Source organism: Alosa pseudoharengus, unplaced genomic scaffold (assembly GCF_046254945.1).
Source record: "Alosa pseudoharengus isolate Yale_2024_CS ecotype anadromous, Long Island Sound unplaced genomic scaffold, YU_APseudo_1.1 YU_APseudo_1.1_scf_10, whole genome shotgun sequence".
NCBI classification, from domain to species: Eukaryota; Metazoa; Chordata; class Actinopteri; order Clupeiformes; family Clupeidae; genus Alosa; species Alosa pseudoharengus.
Window position 1 is genome coordinate 25,771,749 of NW_027468565.1, and position 22,500 is coordinate 25,794,248.

General features: G+C 42.7%; 1 protein-coding gene across 1 annotated transcript in view; it reads right to left on the bottom strand.

The window, feature by feature from the left end:
• Positions 1-22,500, bottom strand: part of shank3a (SH3 and multiple ankyrin repeat domains 3a) — a 222,042-nt gene that overhangs the window by 180,056 nt on the left and 19,486 nt on the right. The window lies entirely within an intron of this gene.

The window sequence follows — 22,500 nt, forward strand, 5'->3', positions numbered from 1 at the left end:
CGTGAGTGTTTGTGTGTGAGATGTTGTCTTTATTGATGCTAGAGTGATGTTAACACACTCCACTTCCTCAGCCTTCTGCTTCCAATCCACGAAGAATGATTTATCCTTACACTAAACGGCACCTCTACAGCACCACTACAGCAGATGGGAACACACACACACACACACACACACACACACAACACACAAACACACACACACACGCCTCCACATCAGACATATCATCATGCACAGGGGAGCTTCTTGTGAACAAAAACATTTTATTTCTGTCCATCGTGTCCTTTACTCTCTCTCTCTCTCTCTCTCTCTCTCTCTCTCTCTCTCTCAATTAAAAAGAGCTTTACTGGCATTGCAGAAAAACTCAATTTGTATTGCCAAAGCATCTTTTTTTTTTTTCCCTGGCAGGGGCATTGTGGCTTGGTGTCGGTCTCACTGACCCTTGTGCCATGGTAATGTATTTTGCAGCCAACAGAGGTTGTCCTTCTCCTAGTAGGCTGGCCAATTTATAAGTCTTTAAGGGAGCTAATATTTAGTATTTTATCTGAGAATGGTATAAAAAATACCCTTTTCTTATTTGTTCAAGCTTTGGACACTATAGGAGAACCCACCAGTCATAAGGCGGTTTAGACAAAAATCACACAATATAATCTTAACCATTAAAAAGCCAACGTGCACTAGGAGATACATACTTTTTCACAACCTGTAGGGTTGCATTTCTAAACGTTTTTACCAAGTAAAATTATGATTGATTAAGAGTCTTGTCTGTTATCAGTATCTAGGTCACATGACTTGGTTCAGGTTGTTAAGGGTCATTCGAGATGAACTGTGGCTGACTTCATACTCAACGTGAACTGCCGGTGTACGCCGGGAGGAGCTAGAAAAGACGGCAGCCTGCCCCGAACACACAAGCTGCAGTCTACCTGACGTGACTCGTGGGAGATATCGCAGAATTTTGTTGCAATAAATACAGTTCAAATTCCCTTCTTATTCATTAAAATGAACATGATTGATGAAATAAATTGCTATGGTGTAGTTTTAATAAACCATTGTTGTCATACATTTAACAGGCCTGCATTGTAGCACATAAATTCAATATAAAGTGTTTTCTGTATATGTGTGTAATCTATTTAACCAACAGCATAAAATATAAAAAAGAATATCAAAAAGTACCATTGTTGCAGAAATCACATATAAGAAGGTTAATTTTCGCACATTCCAACATAAGGAAGCAGCATGAGAAATGTGTCATATTCGTCAAGGGAGATTCCACCCAATCAGCTGTTTGAAATGACCTCATGAGGGCGGGTCCTAGCTCATAAAGTATGTGGAGAGCAACTGCATGAACTGAATGAAGGCACAGGCTCCCGAGAGATTTTAAGGTCATGTGACATGGTGACCATGGTAAGTTCCTGTTCGGCAGGATGAAGTCGAACAGTATGCATTGCGTTCAACCCTGCATGCATCACATCAAGTCAGATCTGTGCAGCGTTGCGCAGCGCTGCATGAAGTGGAATGAGGCTATTATTTAGTTAGCCTGGTCAAATGGCCGCCAGCGGTTGAGCACATGCTAACCAAGAGGTGAGTTTTATTTACATATGAATCATATTTTCAATAAAACAGTTATATTAATTAATATACAGCTCAACAGCCACCACCCTGCAAGGGCTCAGGCTACCATTCATTTCTCCATTCGATGTCTGGAAAAATCTGTATATAAAGTGTTTTAGGCCTTGTCTTAGGCTGACCAGCTATAACTTTTTATTTTGAGCAAAAAACAACTTAAGGGACAAGACTGTGTACATATTTTTGACAGAACGGAGGGGGGACAGCAAGACGATGATGACACACCGAAGTGGTTGTGAGCTACGTACAGACGCATTTGATAGACATTCGTAGCGGCCAATAAACGGCTCTGGGCATTCGTAAACCACGTTTCTAATACGTGAAAATGTACATGTATACCCCATCTCAATGAGATGAGGTTTGACGTTAACCAGGCTAAGGAGATACAGTACAACTCATAAAATCCAAAATATCCAAAATATTTCAAAAATTAGTGTGGAAATGATTTCCTTGGGAGCAAATGAGACCAAATGTAACATACATTTATATTTTATACTATTTTTTGCATCCTGCCTGTTTAATGTCTTGCTTGATATAAAACTATACATTTTGAGCACAGTCCCACACAGGACTCCTGTAAACCTGCAACTCATGCCGTATCTGCAAACTCTACCATGTAAGGCAGCAGTGCTAATAAGTATGCTACACTCCCATGTTAGGCAGCAGCGCTAATAAGTATGCTACACTCCCATGTGAGGCAGCAGCAATAATAAGTATGCTACACTCCCATGTGAGGCAGCAGTGCTAATAAGTATGCTACACTCCCTTGGAACACTGTATGGTTAACTCTATGTTTGTTAAAGTTTCTGCCAATGATGTTGCCTCACTTCAGAGTTGTGTTTCTGCTGACAGAGATGTCATACATCCCACTCGTTTTAGCTTGTTAAAGGAACCGTATGTAAGATTGTGGCCAAAACTGGTACTACAATTATTTTCAAATTACTGTAGAGCAGTGTATCCACTTCCCCTCCCCTCTGACTGGCAGAGCTGGCAACCCGGATGCCGAAACACTACTGACTTTGTGATTAGTAGATAGGTGGAGGGTGGCGCATCAGGCCAAAACACAACATGACAACATCAACATCAGTTGAGGGCTGCAACTTCACTTTTTAAATGACAATATCCTGGCCGGACTACTGTTACTGTGATATAAGTATTTAAAATAACATAATTTCTTAATGTCTAGTGACATATCAGGGCCATTTTATGATTAATTGAAATACATTTCTTACATACAGTTCCTTTAAACATGTGTATTTTGGCTGTACACAATCCCAGTAACCTTCAAAATGTGATGCATTTGTATTTGGGCTTGGGACGCCAAGGCTTTGTTTTAGCGCTGGATTTTAGGATATATGGCATCCAATTACATTCCAAAACTGAAGACAAGCAATAAGCAATTTAAGGTTGAGAGGCGCGAGCATCTTCCTGCAGATGGAGACGTTCGGTTCTTCTTGGTCAATTTCGGAATCACGGAAAAAACCCCAGTATAAAAATTACTACAGTGACCACAGATCCAATGCTCTCTTGGAAGCCAGTCACTCTTGATGTGTGTGAGTCAGAGAGCAAGATTACAGTAACAGAGAGAGACACACAAAAGGGGACTGTGTGTGTGTGTGTGTGTGTGTGGTATATATACTCTTTTGATCCCGTGAGGGAAATTTGGTTTCTGCATTTATCCCAATCCGTGAATTATGTGAATTGAATCCGTGTGTATGTGTCTGAGAGAAAGAGAGAGAGACAGAGAAGTGGATTGTGAGTGACAGCTGACAGGTAGAGTGTGAGAAAGAGAGAACAGGAGTGTGAAAGAAAGGGAGGAAGAGAAGAGAGAGAGGGAGTGTGTGTGTGTGTGAGAGAGAGAGAGACAGTGTGTGTGTGTGTGTGAGAGAGAGGGAGTGTGTGTATGAGTGTGAGAGAGATGGAGTGTGTGTGTGTGTGAGAGAGAGAGAGAGGGAACATGTGTGTGTGTGTGTGTGAGAGAGAGTGAATGAGAGAGAGAGAGCAGAGGCAGACAGTGTTGGTAAGAGCACTACCACTGACTAACCACATTGTGGAGCTTTTGCCTCATGCAACGTACAAAACAGCAGAACAGTCTGGCTTTACAATCATTCAGGACCTAGTGTGTATTCAGACTGCTTTTAGATAGATAGATAGATAGATAGATAGATAGATACTTTATTGATCCCCATGGGGAAATTCAAAGGTCTCAGTAGCATACAGACATCACACACAACATGCACTTACAGCAGAAACGGTAAATATAAGTATAAGTATAAACATATAACCAAACTCCACTGTACAATAGAGACAGTAGAAGATAAGAAAAACTAACAAAACAAAATACTAAATATACTATATAAATTAAATTAAAAAATCCACAGTGTGCTTGAGGGTGATCAAGCATGAGACGCTTGCAGTGACAGGGCCATGACTGGCCTGTAGTTCTGTGTGCATGGTAAGGTGCTCAAGAGAGTGAGTGTCATGGTGAAGGTGCAAAAAGTAGTCCAACAGTAGTCCTGTAGTTCTGTGTGCATGGTAAGGTGCTCAAGAGAGTGAGTGTCATGGTGAAGGTGCAAAAAGTAGTCCAACAGTAGTCCAACAGTGCAACAGTGCAAGAATAGGGTTTAGAGACCAGCATAAATAATATGGACAAATAGGAGAGTAAAGTATAATGTAGACAAGGTATACATGTTTGCATGTGCATCAAATCTAATCAAATCCAATTATACTTTATTGGCATGAAGGAATGACATTTGTTTCTGCACTGTGGTGTGTCTGATGCAGTGTCAGTAGCAGCACTAGCGGAGGTACTATCTGCAGCAGACGGAGCCTTAAGCACTGGCCTCACAGTGGGGAGTAATAATCACGCACGCACACACACACACACACACACACACACACATGACTTTTAAAGGTGAACATTACACACTCCTCTCTGCTGACTCTGCACATATGCACACCACCGGGAGAAAGAAGAGGAATGGAAGCTACATCTCCCCGCCTCTTAACTACTGCCCCACGGACTCTCTCTGCCCTCATCCACCTCTACTGCCCCATCTCTGCACTCTACTGCCCTCATCCATACATCTACTGCCCCATCTCTACACTCTACTGCCCTCATCCATACATCTACTGCCCCATCTCTACACTCTACTGCCCTCATCCATACATCTACTGCCCCATCTCTACACTCTACTGCCCCACGGACTCTCTCAGCCCTCATCCACCTCTACTGCCCCATCTCTACACTCTACTGCCCTCATCCATACACTGCCCCATCTCTACACTCTACTGCCCCACGGACTCTCTCAGCCCTCATCCACCTCTACTGTCGCAACTCCACACTCTACTCCCCCACGGACTCTCTCTGCCCTCATCCATACCTCTACTGCCCCATCTCTACACTCTACTGCCCTCATCCATACCTCTACTGCTCCATCTCTACACTCTACTGCCCTCATCCAAACCTCTACTGCCCCATCTCCACACTACTGCCACCCATCTCAACACCTTTACTGCCCCATCTCTACACTCTACTGCCCTCATCCAAACCTCTACTGCCCCATCTCCACACTACTGCCACCCATCTCAACACCTTTACTGCCCCATCTCCACTCTCTACTGTCCCATCTGTACACCTCTACTGCCCCACACTATCCTCTACTCTATAATTCAACTGCCCCACCCACACTCTCTTCTCCAGTTCGACTGCCCCATTATTTCCTCTTCTCCACTTCTCCATGTCTCCATGTCTCTCCTGTCCTCTCCTCCTCCCTGTTCTCTTCTGCACTCTCTCTTCCGCTCTCTTCTGAGGTTGTCTCTTCTCCTCCTATCTGCTGCCCTCTCATCCTCCATTTCCCACTGATCCCTCTCTCATCTTTTGCCCCTTCTCTCCTGTTCTCTCTTCTCTCTTTCCTCTCATCTCCTTTCTCCTCCTCTCCTCTCTCCTCTCCTCCCTCTCCTCCTCTCCTCCCTCTCCTCATCTTCCCTTCTTTGTCAAAAAGCTCCTGTGGCACCCATTACCCAGAATGCTTTGTGTTTGAGATCCATGCATAAATCAGTGAATTATGGCTCAATTTACCGGGACAGTCACAGGAGGGAAGGAAAGAAAAAGATGGAAAAAGAGGGATAGAGAAAGAGGGTAGAGGGAGGGAGGGAAGGAGAGAGAGAGAGAGAGGGAGAGATGAAAAAGGAGAGAGAGAAGCTGCAGCCAGGCAAGGCAAACATCAATCAGCTCACACAATGAAACAGAGCAGAGGCACACAGCCCTGAATTTAGACTGAGGCCCTCCATCTTTACAGCAGAGAACACACACACACATGCACACACGCACACACACACACACATGCATGCATGCACACACACACACACACCCATGCATTGCACGCGCACACAAACACACACAAATGCATGCATACACACACACACATGCATAGACATGCATGCAAACACACACACACACACACATACCGATATTTAGAAACACACACACACACACACACACACACACACACACACACACCAAAGAGTAGAGAACTGATGCAGAGGCAGCTGGCCTATGTTGTGTATAGGACAGTGTATACTACACTATCCTATATCCTATTATATCACCACACACACACACACACACAAGCACACACACACACACACAATTTCCTACATCATCATTTCTGACTAGAGTATACTGTGTGTAAAAGAGGTATTTTCTGAAGTTGTTAAGTGTTGATATTCTATCTGCACAAAATCCTCCATATTAAAGGATAATTCCAGTGTGATTTGGACCTAAAGTGTGTTGAAACATGATACCGAGTGTGAACGTATGTCTAATAGCTCACCTCGGCTTGTCCGCTGCACTCAGAAATCTGGCGCTAGTTAGCCAATGCTACCAACATAGTGTTTCGTTGTGGTGCCTCGGGCATCGGCCTAGCCATGCAAATAAATCACTGTTTTACACCATTTACGAGGCTCAAAGTAGCTCCATACTTCATTGGTAGACTTCCGAGGGCCTTGACATTTAAAACGAGACATGGAGAACTTTGAAAAAGCACTGGTCGTTTATTTACAAGACGATTTATACAGACAGTACCTTAAGGAATTTTACCCTTCGACCTTCGACGCCATCTTGAATTAAGTCCCGATAAGTCGAGCGACGAGTACGAACAAACAGGTCTGATAAGGGATCAGATTCCAAAAATAATTCCGTAAAAATGCATGGATTCCAGTTGCTGCTACTGGAAGCAACTGAATCCAGGCATTTCCACAGAATTATTTTTGGAATCTTACCTGTTCATTCTTACTCGTCACTCGACTTATCGTGACTAAATTCAAGATGGCTGCAAACGCTAAACTTCGTGAAGATACTGTCTGTATAAATCGTCTTGTAAGTAAACTACCAGTGCTCTTTCAAAGTTCTCAATGTCTCGTTTTAAATGTCAGGGCCCTCGGAAGTCTACCAATGAAGTGTGGAGATACATTGAGCCTCGTAAATGGTGTAAAACAGTGATTTATTTGCATGGCTAGCCCGATGCCGAAGCACCACCATTGAAAAAGCTGTTGGTAGCATCGGCTAACTAGCGCCAGATTTTGGAGTGCAGGGGACAAGCCGAGATGGGCTATGAGACATACGTTCACACTCGGTATCATGTTTCAATACACTTTAGGTCAATATCACACCGGAATTCTCCTTTAATGCTACTCCATTATGCTGTTCTGGGGTGAGACACCCATACACACGCACACAGATACACACACTCTCTCTCTCTCTCTCTCTCTCTCACACACACACACACACACACACACAGGCAGTCAGGAAGGGCAGGGTCTCTTGGGCTCTGGTGTGGTGAGAGAACACTCTGTGGCTCGGCAGGATCAATTAAAAAATCTCTGAGATTTATGTGCTCCAAGCCAAACCTTATTAGAGAACCTCCCCAAAACAATTACAACACACACACACACACACACACACACACACACACACACACAAACACACACATACACACACATGCACACACACACAAACACACACAATTACAACACCGTACGCCACCGTATGTGCACCAAGCCAAACCTTATTAGATAAACTCCCCAAAACAATTTCAACACTGTACGCCATGGTTTCAATAATGACACACAATAATGTGTGTGCATGAATGAGTATGTGTGCCTGTGTGTGACTGTATCATAAAACTACTCATTTACTCTCTCCACACACACACACACACACACACACACAGAACACCCCCCCCCCACCACTTACACACACACACACACAGACAGACATCCAGACCCCCCCCCCCCCCTCACACACGCACACACACACACACACAGACACGCACACACACACCCACACACACACACGCACACACACACCCACGCACACACACAGACACGCACACACACACACACACACACACACACACTGCTTTGAGCCCTGACTAATTTGGATAGGAACTAGATTAATGTTACCCAGCAACAGAAGGGAGAAGCGCAGATGATGGGAGGAAGAGAGAGGAGAGGAGGAGGGGTGAGGAGAGAAGGATGGGAGAAGGAGAGGAGAGGAGATGAAAGGAGGAGAGGAAAGGAGAAGCGGAGGGGAGAAGGAGAAGAAGACAGGAGAAAAGGAGAAGAGGGCAGAGGAAAAAAGAGGAGAGGATGGAGAGAATGGAAAGGTGGACATATAGAAATGAAAGAGGCTGTTTTGTAAAAGAGCGCGTCAGAATGGCGTGTGGCGTGTCAGGTGCCTGTCTGTCTGTGTGCGAAAACCACAGAGGCTGCGTTCATCTGAGCATAAGGGGATTCAGGGGCTACACACACACACACACACACACATACTGTATACAGGTGCTACTCATCGCTTCTGCCCCTACATCCACCTATACTGTATAAACACAAACACACAGACTAATTTGCATCCATACATGTATTTACTCTGACCCTGTGGTCACACACACACACACACACACACACACACACACACACTCCTTATACTCTAGCAGGGGTAGTTCGAATTCCCACTTGAATACCTACTCATTACTAATGCAGGAGCTTCACTTGGAATCAACATGTCAGTGCCATGGGAATTGCTCTCCTGCAATATATAATATATATCTGGTGTTTATGTGTGTGTGTGTGTGTGTGCACCGTCCTGCAATATATAATATATACAGTCTCTCTTTTGTTTATATGTGTGTGTGTGTGTGTGTGTGTGTCATTCCATGAGTTCACCATCATGTTAATGCAAACATACAGTACATACAAATTCACCTTGTTCTTGCCCCATCTGAAATGACTCCTCTACTTTTGCTGCCTCCATCCTTTCTGTATTTGTTGTGTAAAAAAACGTTGTGCGCTACACGCTGCGTAGGCTACGTGCATTCTCTCTCCTGCTGATTTGCGTTCAGTAGCCAAGTGCGTAATATTGCAAAAGTTGAAAAAATAAATGTGTTTATTGTAGCCTACAGAAAATAAATAGCCTGTCATACTGTCAGTTAATTGCCTACAGTGCCGTAAAGAGTAAAGTTATAGGGCAACTTGAAGTTTTATGAAAATAATTACGAACCAGAACATAAAGACCATGAAGCTTCTATTTCTTGCAGCTGTTAAAACACCCGCTAGATAGTTTAAATACCCACCAACATTTATTTTTGCAGTACAGATTATTTCTAAAAGTTATTTGTCTACTAGGCCTAGCCTACTGGCTGATACGTGCAGTTGTCCTCCATCTCAGTTGCATCAGTTTTCTAATTTTGAAGGTTCTAAAACATTATTATGCTTCACTGAATCCTTCTCGTTTTCTTTCATTTGTCTAGCTAACTTTTCCATTGAAACTAGCCATTTATGATGGATTACACACTCGACATTCTGAAATGTCCTGCACGATCAAGGCCAAATTAAGTTATCACGCAGCCACTGTGTCAGCAGCATGAGTGCTGACGGTGACGGTGCGTTTCTGATGTCAGATTATTATGTAGGCTAGCCTACTAGACTGTTCTCACGTTGCAGCGCTTTACTTATATGAAGTAGCATTAATCAATATGAGGGGCAGAGGGGGATAAATGTTGTCCCCACCGGGGATAAAAATAATTTAGCAGAGGTAGGGATAGGAAAACCAGAGGGGGGGAAATCCTCACCATCCCCCCCTACAAATTGCACCCTGGCTATGTATCCCTGACAGTTTTTAATCATCATATCGTGTAATCAGTGCCTCGGCCCCATAAATCCATCACCACATAAATATTACATCATGTAATTATAATATGGATACAATAATATGCCGCTATCTTATTAATATCATATTATGTTGTTATCCAACTGCCTCTGTCTGCTCTGTGACCCAAAGGAAATCCTCTATCAGGCCATGTGTGTGTGTGTGTGTGTGTGTGTGTGTGTGCCCCAGTGGAAATCCTCCAACAGGAGATCATTTTTAACTTTCAATCCCTTCCATGAAATATCTGTACTTAAGTTTTTGCAACAGTCACGTTACTTCTGTGTTTATGGATTTGAGGGAAGTTATAGATTCATTCCGCACCATTGTGCGCCTGACCAACATCAAGGCCGATTTCAACCTAAATGGAGGGGACTATAATGGGGACACAAGGGGCAGCATTTGCAACATACGCCGAGGTGCCACAGAAAGCGCATGCCAAATGCAATGGTTACATAATAACGGAAATGGCCATGTGGGCCTACAGATGACAAAGATGTCTTATTCTTTGTTTTGTATTTTGTGGTTCACTAGGCCTATTCTGGCTGCAAGCCTACCTCAAACAGAATGCTTGTTTCTCTGCAAGTTCATCCTTGGCCACACTTGTCCTAGTATTTTAGGGACAGTGAAACTTGTTATGTTGGTGGTGTTAGTTGTTAAATTGGGATATGTATAGGCTACAGGCTCTTCTTTCTAACAGACACAGCTGGTAGAACAGTCTTTCAAAAAGGCCACTTTTTACTTTTATACTTTGAGCAAATACAAAGTCCTTTCAAGCTAGTCTTGCCACTCGACGGCCATCTTGGAAATGCCTCCAGGCATTTATTTCGGACTAACAAGATCAGACTCCTTGTTGGAATCGAACAGTATAAATGTCTCCCCCTAAAAAGACGTTATTCTTTGGTTAACTTACTCACTGCGAATACACCAATATCCTTAGTATGGTTATTACCATGGTGATGGAGGAAGTAAACAGAAGGCAAAATGTCCAACAATGCAATTGGTTACTTACATTAGAAGGCACAACTTCCAGTTCACAAGCCCACCACATGTTTATTGTTACGAATTTCCCTCATAGAGACCCATTCATATACCAGTTAGTGATTTGTTTCCTGCTCCATAAACTCTCATTGCATTACATTGCAAGAGACAATGTCCCAGGAGCATCTCAGGGATAAGTGCCTTGTTCAAGGCCACAACAGTGGAAGGCATGTACTGAACCCAAGAATGCGTAGGCCTACAGACTAATGTTCACAGTGACGACACACCATAGACAGTAAGCCACACACACACACACACACACACTGTCATACTAGGAGTGAACTAAACATAATACATGACAGGACTACATAAAAAGTACTCAGTAAGGCTACAGACAAGATTGAATAATACTACATATTACATTCAACACTATAAGTATAAGTATATATACTCTTTTGATCCCGTGAGGGAAATTTGATCTCTGCATTTATCCCAATCCGTGAATTAGTGAAACACACTCAGCACACAGTGAACACACAGTGAGTTGAAGCACACACTAATCCCAGCGCAGTGAGCTGCCTGCAACAACAGCGGTGCTCGGGGAGCAGTGAGTGGTTAGGTGCCTTGCTCAAGGGCACTACAGCCGTGCCTACTGGTTGGGGTTCGAACCGGCAACCCTCCGGTAACAAGTCCGAAGCGCTAACCAGTAGGCCACGGCTGCCCCTGGACAGACACTGGAGGGAAAAGACAGAATGGCAGAGAGCCTGAACAGCATGAACATGTTACACCGTGGTCATACTTTCAAAAGTACATCACTTTAGTTGAGACCAGGGAAAATAAATATTTTCCGATGCCTTCTGTGTAATCCAAAGAAGTTCCTGTCGACGTCAACGACATCCAACACAAACATGCGAACACACGTTCAGGTGATTGAATTTCATTGAACTACAGTTTTTTCCGTTTTGCATCAATGAATGAAATTAAGCTTAAATTAGATGACGAAACGAACTAGAAAAGCATTTCCTGAAGGAAATACAGTGCATGAAAATGCAAAAATATGATGAGTTCATATGGTTAAATTATTTGCTTGGTAGATAAGGTTTAATATAGTTGGAATGACTGAACAGTTAAATAGGTTGATAATTGAAATGGTTAAATTATTTAGGCAGATAGTTGACGATAACTAACAGTTGGAATGGCTCCAATTTTTGCTAGTAGTTATGCTAACTATGTTAACAAAGATAATAATGTTAACCAAGTTACTATGTTAACTAGCATGATAACAATGTTAAAATGTTAACTATGCTAACCATATGACTTAGCTAACCTAGCTAATCATTTTTATAAGTTATGCTAAATATGTTAACTAGCATGCTAACATGCTAATTATACTAACCATGTGACTTAGCTAACTTCGCTAATCATTTTTAACAGTTATGCTAACTATGCTAACTAGCATGCTAGCATGCTAACTATGCTCACCATGTGACTTAGCTAACTTCGCTAATAATGTTTAGCAGTTATACTAACTATGCTAACATGTTAGCATGCTAACTATGCTAACCATGTGACTTAGCTAACTTAGCTAATCATTTTTAGCAGTTATGCTAACTAGCATGCTAACATGTTAGCATGCTAACTATGCTAACCATGTGACTAACTATGCTAACCATGTGACTTAGTTAACTTAGCTAATCATTTTTAGCAGTTATGCTAACTATGCTAACTAGCATGTTAACATGTTAGCATGCTAACTATGCTAACCATGTTACTTAGCTAACTTAGCTAATCATTTTTAGCAGTTTTACTAAAAATGATAACTAGCATGCTAACATGGTAGCATGCTAACTATGCTAACCATGTTACTTAGCTAACTTAGCTAATCATTTTTATAGTTTTGCTAAACATGCTAACTAGCATGCTAACATGCTAGCATGCTAACATGCTAACCATGCTAACTAGCTACAGTGGGCAGGAGTCATAGTTGATGACAAGTAACAGTTACAATGGCTGAACAGTTAAAAAGTTCAGTAGTTTAAAGGGTTAAATTGTTTAACAGTGAAATATTGTAGTGAGGACTTTTATTTTGAAACAGTTTTTGGCAGAGGAAGCAGTTGAACAGGATGTGTAGTCTTAATAGGGCCAGTTTGTATGCTTAAAGCCTGAGATTGGCAGTTGATGCAGGTGGCCCGAACACCTGCCATAGGATTCTAACTTACGCCTCAGCTCCTCATCGGCAGGAAAAGTAAAAAAACTAAGTACAGTATTGTACTTTGCAGATGCCTGGCACTGTGGTACACAGCAGTGTTCGGCAGTTGAACCAGACACTTTCTGGTATTTAAAAGTTGACTTTTTCAACTAACGTTAGCGTAGCAGCTACCTACCAAAACAAGTAGACGCCTATGCTACCGGAAGCAATCGCGGTGGCTGACATTTCAGCGGAAGGACGTCACAATAGCCTTTGGCATAAAGCGAATTGCTTAACGGCCGTATTGTGATGTCATAATCATAATGTTAAGTCTATGGGGAAATTTTGAGCAGTTTTTAATTAATAGTTTAAAAAGTATAAAAGTTACAAAGATGAAAAATACATAGCAGCTTTGTCCGTTTGAATACCTACGTTACAAAGTTTGAATGAAGTTTCTAAGTTAAACTGTTCAAGAGAAATAGCGTACGGAAAAAGTGGTAAGCGGAATAATAATAAGAAGAAGTTGCCTAGGAAGAACAGTACAGTGCATTTTCATGCACTGTAATTAAGTAGGAGGTGGGAGAATGGAATAATTGATGAAGTTCAAACATGCTAACCAGCAGAGGGAAAAATAACAGAGCTAAAAATGTGCTCTGATTTGTATTTATTTTTTGTGTATTGGGCTATTGCTCAATGAATAAATCATATTTTAGCCTTTATCTTACTGACAGTTGTGTTGATCACTAAAATTGCATTGACTTGGCATGCAGTTTGATTAACTGAAAGTAGCTACTAATGTAGCCTATCAAGCTACTTTTGACAGTTTGTAACTTAGCTTGCTACATTTTTATGGGTGGTAGCTTCTGTGTAGTGAAGCTGAATTTACTGTAGAGTAGCTGGTAGCTTAGCTCACTAAAGATATCAAGTAGCTTGCCCATCACTGCGTATATCATAGGATTATATATATGGCAGTGATTCGCTTATCACACACACACACACACACACACACACACACACACACTCGCACATTCAAGAGAACTAGACCAAGGAGAACTTAAGTGTATAAACCAGTGGGTATAACACACTGGTGACTAAGAGGAATAGGAGTCTTTTTACTTGTCTTTCTACCCACTCCGACACAATAATGCTGCGTGTGTGTGTGTGTGTGTGTGTCTGTGTGAAAAGAACAGACAGTGACAGTGATTTTCATACAGGCTTTGATGAATAATATCTCAGTCCTGTCCTGCTACACTGTGTATGACAAGCGACAACCTGCACACACACACACACACACATTTACTGTGAAAACTTGATTAGGAAAAGGCATCACTGACTATCATGCACAAACGCGCACCCACCCACCCACCCACACACACACACACACACACACACACACACACACACATTTACTGTGAAAACTTGATGAGGAAAAGACTGACAGTCATGGTTTCTTACTAAGATTGCAGGCAAAATGACAGAAAAAGTGGATCCTGTCATTGTAGTACCCCCCCCCCCCCCCTCTCTCTCTCTCTCTCTCTCTGTGTGTGTGTGTGCGTGCGTGCACAAGTCTGTTGGTGTATGAGATTGTATTGCATACAGTATATTTGTGCATGTGTGTGTGCAGGCATGGCTGCTGTATACAGTATATTTATGCATGTGTGTTTGTGTGTGTGCAGGCATGGCTGCTGCATATATTTATGCATGTGCATGTGTGTGTGTGCAGGCATGGCTGCTGCATATATTTATGCATTTGTGTGTGTTTGTGTGTGTGTGTGTGCAGGCATGACTGCTGCCTGCTACACTTCCTCAGAAGTAAGAAGTAAGTCCAGTAGAAGTGCATGCAAGCAGACACATCACGCACCATTGCTTCTTAATTAGAAATATCAGAACTCAGCACTTCTGGTATCCATCTGTGCCTGTGTGTGTGTGTGTGTGTGTGTGTGTGTGTGTGTGTGTGTGTGTGTGTGTGTGTGTGTGTGTGTGTGTGTGTCTGATCTGCATTGTCACACTTTAAGCACACTAATTGAATGAACAGTGTGTGTTTTATTTGCTGGCCTTGTTAAACACAGACAATGCCCTAGGGTGTTTTTTCATATAATAGGTTCTTGAAAAAAGTCACCTGGGGTGTGCATTTTCTATTAGTGTGTGTGTGTGTGTGTGGGGGGGGGGGGTATGTGTGTGTGTGTGTGTGTCTGTGTTTGTCTGTGTGTGTGTATGTGGTAGAGTTTATCCTATGAGCCCCTCTCTCCATGTGCATCTCCCTAATACACACTACAGTATATAATGCACAAATAACCAAAGTGATGAAAACATGCTTTCTGTTCCATCTTCTCATCCAGCATCACTAATGACTCCCCAACAACTAGTCTACTAGTCTGTCCTTCATATTGAACCTACTATCACTCTCTCTGTTTCTCTCTCTCTCTCTCTCTCTCTCTCTCTCTCTCTCTCTCTCTCTCTCTCTCTCTCTCTTTCTCTCCCTTTCACTAACCTGCTGGTTTGCACAGGGTGGCGTAATCTCTCTCTTTCTCTCTCTCGCTTTCTCTCTCTCTCTCCCTGTTTCTCTCACTAACCTGCTGGTAGCGTAATGAATTGTGTGTTACTGGTGACGTAGATGTGGACTTTGGAGACTGTCTGATCATAGCCTCCTATAGCTGCTCCAGTCACTATATATGGAATGAGGAAGTGTAAAGTGTGTTTGTGAGGATCACTGTATATGGAATGAGGAAGTGTAAAGTGTGTGAGGATCACTATTTATGGAATGATTTATGGAATGAGGAAGTGTAAAGTGTGTTTGTGAGGATCACTGTATATGGAATGAGGAAGTGTAAAGTGTGTTTGTGAGGATCACTGTATATGGAATGAGGAAGTGTAAAGTGTGTTTGCATGGTTTAGGCAGCACAGAGACTGTAAAGTATTTAGCACCTCCTGCTCTCCCTGGGTCTACAAAGGCACTGTCAGCTTGGCTGCAAACTGCATCGTAAAAAAGACACAAAAAACACTGAAATATTGATACATGTGATGTGGCTGAAATCCACACACTCACTAGTCCAAAGCCAGCAAACAAACACACATACACACGCCTGAAACCAGCACTAGTGCCAAAACATGTGCTCTTAAAAATAGGGCCACGTCTATAAAGCACACACACACTTGGTACACTCCCTGTTCAAAGCTCAGTTGATGCTTTGCCTCCTGGTTACACACACTGTTACGGATCCATGTCAAATAAGGACAGCATAACATGAACGATTCAACAGAGTCTGCTAGTGCGGGAAAAAAATGTAACAATTTAATATGAATTAACAGTTTGGAACGAATTAACAAACAAAACATGATGATTACAAAGACACAAGGAAAAACACAAAAGGAATTCACTGCAAAAAGTGATATATTACTATGTGTTATAATCTTTAAGATACAAAATCTAGTTAGTATTGTTTTTAGTATCAGGATACTTACTTTGAGCTTTCTTGTAAAATAATTTGACTTGAAATAAGTCAAAATGTTCTTAAATTAAGACATAAAAAACAAACACATTTATCTGCCAATGGGTTAAGAAAATATATCTTAAAATGTAAGATTTAAGACAAATTGTCTTATATCTTAAATCTCATTTTAAATTAAGGTAAAATTTCTTAATCCATTGGCAGATGAATTTGTTTGTTTTTTATGTCTTAATTTAAAGGTGCCATGTGTAAGAATTGAGGTAAAAATATCCAAAAAAATTAGCTACACGCATCAAAAGAATGAGAAGAAATATGGGCGATGATGTCATTAAAAAAATGACAAGGTATAGTGCTGCAGAGATATCAACCTGAATTAGCATGCTAAATTACTAGCCACAGCCCGACAGGTGTCATAATACCAGTTTTGGTCATGGGAGGCGGTATGCGGGCAACATAACCGCCAGCCAAACCGCAATACACGTTTCTCGGTTGTTACTCTAGGGTAGACCAGCTCACTTTCTGGAGGTATACTGCCCCCATCTTTTATGGAATGTGGAGTATGAATTGATTTTTTGGCTGACATTACACATGGCACCTTTAAGAACATTTTGACTTATTTCAAGTCAAACTAGATGTACCGCAGAGCGGTACAAAATATGACCGCCGCCCAGTCCAGCACATGTTTTCCACAAAAATAAGTCACGCTGAAAGGCATATATGATTCTAACTGTCTCACTGAATTGCATTATGCACACTCAATTCTCACTGGTATCTGCTAGACAACAAGTACCAAAACATGATTAGTTCATAGATTTCACATGTAAAATACATTTTATACAACCCCACCCCCATTTTGCCTGTTCATAATTCTGAGAAATTCTTGAATTGTGTGCATGTGTGCATGTACATGTTTATGTTTATGTGTGGGTGGGTGGGTGGGTGTGTGTGTGTGCGTGCATGTGCATGCGCTTGTGTGTTTGCCTGTTTATGTGCCTGTGTGTGTGCATGTGCATACATGCGTATATATGTCTACTGTGTGAGTATGTGTCATACGTAGGATTACTGTGAATGTATGTGTGTGCGTGTGTATCTGTTTATGCACATGTGTGCATATGGAATGGGTTTACATGACCCCTGGAGGCAAACATACGCAAAACATTGGTCATCCTAGGCCCTACGGTTCTAAAGATATTCACAGAAAACTGTGTCTGCCCTGCCGAAAAACGATGGTTCCATGCTATCCATGTGGGGTTACATGCCCACCAAGTTTCGTGTACCCCGGTCTTTCAGTGTCCCGGGAATCCTTGTTGGTGTACGGTCACTAAATGTACACATAAATTATTTTATTGTAAGGCCCCCCATGAACGAAAGTCCTCGAAACTTGGCATGCATTCGGAGGGTGTCATAATGATCCTACACTTTCAATTTCGTGCAGTTTTGACCATGTCAGCCAGAGATATTGTGATGAAAACACCTAATGTTTTGCTTTTTAATTTTTAACTAGGTGCCGCTATACATGAAATAAGTGGTAATTGGATAGGTTGACATGCCCCCTTAAGACCAACATACAAAAAAAAGGTGGACCTCCTAGTCCCTACGGTTCTCGAGATATTCACAGAAAACTGTCTCCGGCCACCTACAGGCCAGTTGGTGTATAGTAACATAAATTATTTTATTGTGTGGCCCCCCTTGAACGGAATTCCACGAAACTTGGCGTGCATTCATAGGGTGTCATAATGATCCTACACTTCCAATTTCATGCAGTTTTGACTATGTTAGGTCACAGATACCTGCGATTACAACACCTCATTTTTACTTTTTTTGTGTTTAACTAGGTGGCGCTATACATGAAATGAGTGGTTATGGAATGGGTTGACATGGCCCTTTGAGATCAACATACAAAATAAAATGGTCCTCTAAACCCTACGGTTCTCGAGATATTCACAGAAAACTGTGTCTGCCCTACCCTCCTTTCGGGGGGTCCAGTCCAGCGGGGGGGCTACAGATCAAACGAAAAACGATAGTTCCATGCTATCCATGTGGGGTTACATGCCCACCAAGTTTCGTGTACCCCGGTCTTACAGTGTCCCGGGAATCCTGCGCTGCGCGGCAGTCATAATAATCTTACAAGAAAGCTCAAAGTAAGTATCCTTATACTAAAAACAATACTAACTAGATTTTGTGTCTTAATGTAAGATTATAACACTTAGTAAGATATAACTTTTTGCAGTTTCTGTTCGAGGGAAGCTTGCCTGACTCCCGACCGAGCGACCAAAAGAAAAAGTGAGTCTTCCGTGCCACTAAACGTCTACACTAACTAACTTAATGTAAGAATGTTCTGGAAAAAGAAGCAAAGTATCCGTCATGAGTCAAATCACATAGAAAAATATTAACACTGAAAGAATTACATTTTGAATTTAAACTAAAGAAGCGAGCCCAGTATGTCTGTCCGCAAGAAGGCCAAGTCAAGAGAGAGAGAACGGCATCTTGGGAAAGAGGCGGTTTAAATACAGGAGGGTGGCGCCAGCCATTACGTATCATCCGCGTCCACAGCGCAACACCAAAAACTCTGACTACAGGGGGAAAGTAAACAAGGGAGAGACAGCAATACTAGCCCTGCGTAACACACACACACACACACACATACAGACATGCACACTTACACAAACACACACACACACACACACACACACACACACACACATACACACACAAACACACACACCCTCTCTCAGTTGATGCTGAGCTCACTAGTTTACTGGTCACACACACACACACACACACACACACACACACACAGTGTTTGTGCCTTTGTCTTTGCCAGGTGAAATACTGTGGGTGCTCTTGCTCGGAGATCTGATTTCTATTGGAAATGGCCCTGTTAGCCCTCTTCTCTTTTCTTCTTCATTTCTGTGAGAAAAGAGAGCTCATCTAGCACCCCAGCTCCTTTAGCTCAGCAAGGCTGTCCATTATGTGTGTGCGTGTGTGTGTGTTTGTGTGTGTGTGTGTGTGTGTGTTTCAGAAAGAAAGAGAGGGCACAGCTGGTGGAAATGGATGCGTGAATGCCAAGCTTTTGAAAGGGCTAGAGACGAAGTGCAAAGACAAACCCATCTAAGGAAAGACAGCGCTAGATTAGGAGGCTAGGCTACGGAGACCATCACAACCCCCTCTAAGGAAAGACAGCAACGCTAGGCTAGATTAGGCTCAGAGACCAACACAACCCCCTCTAAGGAAAGACAGCAACGCTAGGCTAGATTAGGCTCAGTGACCAATACAACACAAGGCCATAACCAAATGAAGGAGGACAAACCAGAAAAAGACCAACTTTTAACGTATTTATTAAATAAATCATATGTTATCTTCATCAGTAATGAGTGTCAGTATGTTCGCAAGGGTGCATGTAGCAAAGGTGTGTTGAGATGTAAGTGTGTGAATGCACGGATGCAAAAACAAAGAAAAAGATGGCAGCTCTCCTTAAACTCCAAAGGCCCAAACGCAGCCCAGCCCCCCTCCAGGGGTGCACCATGTACCCTTTATACACCTGATGGTTAGTAGTGTAATGGGAATGCCTTAACCACGCCCAATTACCTTTTGAAATTATTTTATTAAGATAGCCCCTTTAGATGTACCATCTTGTTTTTTGAGGGGGTCCAGGACAAAATATAACAGAAACAAGACACAGGGGTACCTGCAAGGGAGACAGAGAGAGAAGAGAGTGCGTAAGAAGGAAGTACGGCCTGCAGCCGTCACACCACTCTAAGGAAAGACAGCAACGCTAGGCTAGATTAGGCTCAGAGACCAACACAACCCCCTCTAAGGAAAGACAGCAACGCTAGGCTAGATTAGGCTCAGAGACCAACACAACCCCCTCTAAGGAAAGACAGAGCTAGATTAGGCTACGGAGACCAACACAAACCCCTCTAAGGAAAAACAGCGCTAGGCTAGGCTAGGCTACAGAGACCAAAACAAACTCTAAGGAAAGACAGCGCTAGGTTAGGAAGATAGGCTAGGCTACAGAGATCAACACAAACCCCTCTAAGGAAAAACAGCGCTAGGCTAGGCTAGGCTACAGAGATCAACACAAACCCCTCTAAGGAAAGAAAGCACTAGGCTAGGCTATGCCTAGGGCATTTGCCTCCTGATTAATATTGAACGGTATTTGTTATGTTTCAATTAGTGAGGCTGAGGCTGAAATAAGTAGGCCTACCTCACACATTATAACCTAATACAAGCCATTATGCTGGGCTGGATACAACTATCATAGTACCAGGGCACACACACACACACACACACACACCACGGAAGCCAAATGAAAGGTGAGAAAAAAGTGAGACTGTGAATGAGAGAGGGTTTGTGAGCATGTATGTGTGTGTGTGTGTGTGGGGGGGTGCGTATGAGTGTGTGTGTGTGTGTGTGTGTGTGTGTGTGTGTGTGTGTGTGTGTGTGTATGTATTATTCAGAACGGTGTGAAGAGATTGACCGAGGAGTTCCTCCAGAATGCAGGATAATTAGCAGCAGAACATATGTTCCCTATGTCACACACACACACACACACACACACACACACACAGAGATAAACACATGTGCATAATGGATTCACACAGGCATACAAATTAATACACATAAAGACATGTGACCACACACACACACACACACACACACACACATACATGCACACCCATTATAAACACATATACCTGTTAGACAGCACATTTCTCTGAATGTTTACAAATCTGCACACACATGAGTATGTCTTGTAGACTAATAGCAGAATGTGGAGTGTGTCCGGGGTTACTGCTCATTTAAATCCAATGTAAGTGTGTATGTGAGCACCATTACCAGCAGTTATGAAAAAAACATCACTGTCAATGTCCCATTAAGATTTCATTACCTGGGATATTACAACGCTTTCATTCCCTTCTTCTTCTTCCATCACACACACACACACACGCACACACACACAGTCATACATGAGTACTCATGCCCATTCTTGTGTGTGGTTGTGGGAGCAGGTTAGTGTGTGTGTGTGTGTGCGTGTCTGTATGTGGGCTGTGGCCTAAGCTTGTTGGGGTAATTGAGGTGGAAACGGCTGGGATGGAATGGGTTTACACTGACCCCATGGTAACACACCCTCACACACACGCACACACACAGTACCATATAGCAGCTCACTGACCCGGTCACAGAAACGCCACAGGCAAACACAGCCACTCATATCCGTGACATCGTTTCCCAGAACACACACACACACACACATTAACCAGAGGGGAGGTGTGTGTGTGTTTGTGTTTGTGTGTGTGCACGTGCATGTGTGTGTGTGTGTGTGTGCGTGCGTGTGTGTGATCCCTTAAGCCATTGGTTGACTAGGAATCATCCATTTCCAGATGATGCAGTTGGCTGATCCTGTTTAGCTTGAGCACATTAGCAGTTAACATCTTCTTCAATCTCTCTCTAGATCCGTCTCATTTCATCTCTCTCGTTCTCTCCCTCTCTCTCCATCTCTTTCTATCCCTCTCCGTCTCACAAATACACACACATACACTCTCTTTCTCTCTCTCTCTCTCTCTCTCTCTCTCTCTCTCTCTCTCTCTCTCTCTCACACACACACACACACATCAGCCTTACAGTAGAGCCCCAGAGATCTCAGAACAACAGATACATTTGTACTCTTGGCACAAACTGAACCTGTTCATACTTTAAGTGTGTGAAATTGCCCAGTAGTGGCCCCTCACCCCTAACCCCTAACCCACACCCCTAACCCCCTAACCCACACCCCTAAACCCCTAACCCACACCCCTAACCCCTTATACACACGCTTCAGTGCATCAAACACTCTACATGAACAGTGGTCGCCAACCCGTCGATCACAATCGACCTGTAGATCTTTAGGACTTACCCAGTAGATCCCGAGTATAACAGGAAAAATAAAAACACAATCACCAAATTCCCGCATGTTCGCCAACATTTACAGGGCCTAAATTTCAGCGTGGGATTGCAGGTATAGACCCGGCATTCAAGACCTCTCTCTCTTTCTCTCTCTCTCACAACAGGACTTG